Source organism: Microtus ochrogaster, linkage group LG5 (assembly GCF_000317375.1).
Source record: "Microtus ochrogaster isolate Prairie Vole_2 linkage group LG5, MicOch1.0, whole genome shotgun sequence".
In the NCBI taxonomy this organism is placed as follows: Eukaryota; Metazoa; Chordata; class Mammalia; order Rodentia; family Cricetidae; genus Microtus; species Microtus ochrogaster.
Window position 1 is genome coordinate 64,136,788 of NC_022031.1, and position 5,916 is coordinate 64,142,703.

The 5,916-nt window shown below is 39.5% G+C and overlaps 1 pseudogene; it reads right to left on the reverse strand.

Moving 5' to 3' along the window:
- Positions 1-1,961: 1,961 nt before the first annotated feature.
- The window catches only part of LOC101982036, a 10,761-nt pseudogene continuing 6,806 nt past the window's right edge, over positions 1,962-5,916 (reverse strand).

Sequence of the window (5,916 nt, forward strand, 5' to 3'; positions counted from 1 at the left end):
GCAACATCCACAGGGCATTAATCACCATCATCAGTAGCTAGTGAAATGTTTTAATGTGCTAAAGGAATTTTAATAAGAAATAGCGTTTCAATGTGTTCTCTATAACCTGCCTCACAACTGAATGCAATAATGATTAACATGGTCTTCTTCCACTGAAACCAATTATTTTTCATCACAGATTGGCAACAACTTGAAGAATGCTTTATTAAAAGTCCTATCCAGTAGATTTACAAACTCATATCCATGGATAAAGAACATCAGATATTTCTGTTCCATAAAAATTAGTTTATAAAGACTTGGCCCCTTGAAATTATTTTCTAGTGACTCAAACTGACACACATAATATTGAGTCATAATGAGCTTTATATAAGGTCCTCAAACTCATCTGTAATTTAACATAGAAATATAGAGAGTAAATATGACTCAGAGAATAAAACTCAAAAAAAGACCACATAATGAAGCTTAGAGAACAAAAGGTAAGTAAAAAAAAAAACTAAAGAGGGTAGAATGTAATAACTATTTCAGAAAAACAGATGAGATTAGATGGTACACACATACATACACACACAAACACACACACACACACAGACTCGTGTTAGGAAGTCATATTTCCTCCTAGCTAACAACATTATGCATTAAGTTCATAACACATCATATATCATTAAGCTCAAGTCTCAAGAAAAGCACAGTGTTGTAGGGTAATGACTGATCAAATGTCATCTCCTATAATACTATACTGGGTTCTACTGAGAGGCATCAGAAAAATGCATGGAACCTCCTTAAATTGTATTCAAAATTTTAATGTTTTCTAATATCAAAACATCATTTCTACAATACCCAATTAGTTTGAAAGTATTTCAAGAAATGAACTTGGGGCTGGAAAGGTAGATCATCTGATAAAGTCCTTGCCTTGTGTGCATGAAGCCCTGGTTTCTGTACCTAGCACCATATTAAACAAGTGTGGTGGTTCACATCTACAATCCCAGCACCTGGTTAAAGCAGGAGAATCAGAACGTAAAGGCCATCTTTGGCTACACAATGAATATGACGTTAACTTCCATTAGAGGTGAGAGAGAAGGGAGCTGAAGAGGGAGTCGGGGGGAATGAAGGAAGAAACAAATGAACGTGATTAGTATTTCTGACTGGAAATCTAAAATAACGAGACATTATTAAAAAGTAATTATATTCAGGCAAGCTCTTAGTAATTGTTTCACCAGGTTCTCATTAAGTATGCAGTAAGGAGTTACAGTTATTCAATAAAGTCATTACAAAGTTTCTGTGATGTGGTAGGAAAACTATGGATTTAGGAAACAGACAGATCTACCTGTCCTAAGTCCTGTGACTAGTTAACTGCCCAGAAAGAAGGAAGTAAACATTCTAAGATCGTTTCTCCTCTACTGCTAAAGATAATCAAGAGTTATAAACTCACAGTAACTGTCAGTCAGGGTTTCAGAGATGGTCATATGATCCAGGCATGCCTTGAACCTAGTACAAACTCAGTGAGCTTCCTTCCTTCTTCTCTACCAAATAAATGTTTTTCTAAGAGCCTAAGATATCCATACGATTCCTTCCTGGGAACTGTGAAGGCCAAAGGCAAGAGGTCTGAGCAATAATCATTAAAATAAGAAGACCCCAGAGTTCTTTCGGCTGTGCTAAAACCAACAAGAGACGCCCTTTATGTGGTAAATGTGAAATATGTTTTAAAAGAAAATAGAAGTCTGACTGAAGCTCAGAAGTGAACTTTATCTCACAAACACAAGTCATAGGGAAGGGGAGGGACAACTTGGAGGGTGGCATTATATTAATGCCATTAATGGAATCATGAAGTCAAGAGAGGACTTGCCTATGACACACTAATATGGAGTCTTTGGGGTATATATTGAAGCGTCATATAACTGGCCATATAGTGGGACTAGTTTTCCTATTTAGGACCCTTGTTACTGATTTGCACTGTGCTTGGACTAATAACACTTCCACCAGCAATGAATAAGGGCTCCTTTTTGTCCACCTTTTCTGCAGCTTTTGTTTTCAGTGGCCTGTGTATTTTCTTCATGGCTATCATTCCTGGAATGGTTAGTGACGCTGAAAATCTTTTCATGTGTTGATTGGCTGTTCAGTCTTCATCTTTTGGTAATCATTTCATTAGATCATGTGTTGACAACTGGGTTGATGTTTAGCTTTTTGAATTATGTGTACATTCTAGATGTGAGTCCTATGTCAAGTGTGTAGCTAGCAAAGATTTCCTTCCATTCTTTAGTAGCAGCCTCTTCCCTTGGTTGTTTCCTGTGCTGTGTAGAAGCTTCTAGCTTCATGAAGTCCTACTTGTCCGTGGCAGAGCTGTCTCCTGAGTGATGTAGCACTGCTTACATTGTCAAGCTATGGAGCCTACCGTGGTGTCCACTAACAGAGGCGTGCATAAGAAAATGGGGATTGTGTTCGCAGTGAAACTTTCTTGGGCCAGAAAGAAGAATTAAGTTACGTTGTTTGAAAAAACGACGATACAAATAGACACAATCCCATTAACAAATTAAGTCAGTCTCAGAAAAGAAATACCACAGTTTTTCTCACTTGTGTGTGTCCTAGACTTTACAGAAGCCTAACACCACATCTTTACAGATGACGTGAGAAGGGGAAGGAGAAGTTCCAGGAAAGCAGCTGCCATCTTCAGACTAGAACCTTCTGTGAAGCTAACTGATTAAAACCAGCATTTAAAAAGCTGCAGGTCCAGAACCTGCTACAATTTATCTCGGAAAGGCACTAGGGCCAGATAACAGGTGTACTGGTAACACCAGTACCCCGGGCCACTTCATAGGTGATACACACAAGTACCCCGGGGCCATTTCATGTGTGACGCAGGCAATGAAGCTGAGCATTGCCGCCTGGATCATCCACAAATAAACAGCTACACGTGATGTTTCAGCTCGATGTTTTTTTAAAAACCAAAATATCAGACAGTAAAACATTTTTACTTTGTTGAACAGATCAAATCACTTCTCAGAAAATGACTGGTACAATAAAAAGTTGTTGTTACAAAGTCGCTTCTCAAACCAAAACCCAGAGTGCCCGTGGCCAGCAGGGAAGTCAGCCTGCAGTTAGTATTTGCATAAAGTATCCGTGTCATAAACATAGGTTTGAGAGTGAAAGGCAGAGGTTGTGCAAACTTTACTGGGTTTAGTACTTGCTTTTTGTTCTGTTCTGTTCTACAAAAAATGATAAGCTTTAGAAAACAAAATCTCAATATTGAATAAATAATAAGAAAGGATCGAAACCATGAACATAATATTTTTCACATATTTCCCTCTGAATCTGATACAAAACAGAGAAACATCATGGACTGTATCACCCGAGCAGGACACAGAGAGCTTGATACCGCAACTCTGCAGAAGAGACTGGTACCACAGAGGTCTCTCTAGCATCCAGGCACACTGAAGACTTCAGGACACTTCACAGAAGGGAGCAAACGCTGAAGGGGAACAGCCCAATTCACAGTGTTCTTAAAATAAGGCCAATGTTATTCCCAGAGATAAGCCAAAGAACCATGTAAAATCTCTGCAAAGAAACTGGGAAAGTTTGCTGAAGGCTCTCAAAGGACGTCCTTCCTGAAGTGTGTAGCATGCCTGATTCTTTTCTCTCTTTCTGTTTATTTTTAAGATTGCTTTTCTTTTTTTTTTTTTTATTAAATCCTTCTCATTTCAAGTGTTTGGATAGGAATGTGCTATACATTTTTCCCCACTCTCCTTCCACCCTCCCCCTTGCCCTTCATGCTCCCAATTTACTCAGGAGTTCATGTCTGTTTTGCCCCTTCCTAGGTGGATCCATGCATGTCTCTTAACAGAAAAATCTCAAATAGCCAAAAGACACTTAAGGAAATGATCAACATCCTTAATCATCAAAGAAATGCAAATCAAAACAACTCTGAGATACCATCTTACCCCAGTCAAAATAGCCAAGATTAAAAACTCTGATTACAGCTCGTGCTGGAAAGGATGTGGAACAAGAAAACACTCCCCCATTGCTGGTGGGAGTGCAAACTTGTACAGCTGCTATGAAAATCAGTATGATTGTTTCTCCGAAAATTGGGAACCTATCTACCTCAAGACCCAGCATTCCCACTGTTTGGCATATACACAAAGGATGCACAATCAATCATATTACAAGGACATTTGCTCAACCATGTTTGTAGCAACATTATTTGTAATAGCCAGATCTAGTCAAGTGAAGAATGGATAAGGAAAGTATGACATTTACACAATAGAGTACTACTCAGTGGGGAAAAATGACATCTTGAAATTTGCAGGCAAATGGAAGGGACTAGAAAAAGTCATCCTGAGTGAGGTAACCCAGACCCAGAAAGACAATATAATATGTGCTGACTCATAAGTAGATAATAGACATAAAGCAAAGGACAACCAGTCTGCAAGACACACCCCAACCTAGGCAACAAAGATTAAGATTGCATCATCATCCCATTTCTCCTTTCCCTTTCCTCCCCCAGACCCTCCTATCCCCTTTTCTAATCTCCTTCAAGTCCGTTAAGTCAGGGTTCTTGAAAGTCATACTCAACATAGTGTAAGATGTCAGATTTACATGCACACGCGCGCGCACACACATGCATGCAGAACCTTCTAAAATACGTGTTAAAAATATTGAAATCAAAGGGAAAAAATGTGAGATGACCAAGAAAAGAAACAGTAAAGGGAACTTTGTCCTAGTGGACAGCAAGATTGATCACAGGTTACAGTGATTCAAAATGCATGTCACTGGTATAGATAAAAATAAGATAAAAACCCATAAATATAAATATAAAAAATTTTTCCTGTTATAAACATGGCATCTCGAGGCAATGGGAAAAGGAAAGAATAAACATAACAGCTTAAACATAACTAGCTGGTCATTTAGAAGAAACAAGTTTTATGTACCGTGCCCAAAATCAGATATATTAATACTTACAGCTCCAACATAAAAATCATTTATATAAGGAACACTACAACTTTTATACTGCAAAGAGCCAAGTGACTGTTTCTCAGATAAAAATAAATCAGCAAACTATAATCAGAAAATAGACAAAGGTAAAGAACAATTTATGAAATAAAAACATGTTCACTAATTATTATAAAGTGAAAGTAAAAGTTATTCTATTATCTACCAATCGCCAAAGTTTTTAAAAGTTGTTTGGGGTAAATTTTGGTTTGGTTTTTGAGAAAGGATCTTCTGTAGCCCAGGCTGTCCTTCTACTTGATAGTGGCTAAGGATGACCTTGAACTTCTGGTCTTCCTTCCCCCTCTGAGTTCAGGGATCACTGGAGAGCATCAACGCGCCTCATTTGTATGATGCTGAGGCTGAGTGCAGGGCCTTGTGAATCCCGGACAAGCAGTCTATCAGCTGAGCTATATCCACAGTCCAGCTTAGAAACTTTAAGAAGTAACCTGCAAAGCAATTTCTTGACAGGAAATAACTTGAGAAATCCTGTTCACAGACGGCGACCATGGTGACTCCCCCCACCTTTGAGTGTTGTCACGGGGGATGGAGGTGACATCCTCAATCTGCCCAATCTTCATCTTTGAGTAAGCAAGAGCTCTGAGTGCTGACTGGGTTCCTGGTCCAGGGATGTTGGTCCTGTTTCATCCTGTGGCCCCGAGTTTGACATGCTGGGCCTTCCCTTGCATCTTTTCTGGGCTGCTGCATTCTGGGTAGCCGACATGGCGGCATATAGAGACGTCTCATCTCGGTCAGCCTTTCTTTCTCCTTCCACAGTCATTCGTCAGATGGGTTCCTTGCCAGAAAGATGTGTTGCATGGACAAAGGTGTCTCTGAAGGATTCAAGGCTCTGGCAGACGCCAAATGTATTCTCTCCTTCAGCCACTGGAGGTCCGAGGCTGATGACTTGCTCATCCGTCTTCTTCTCCTTCCGAGTGT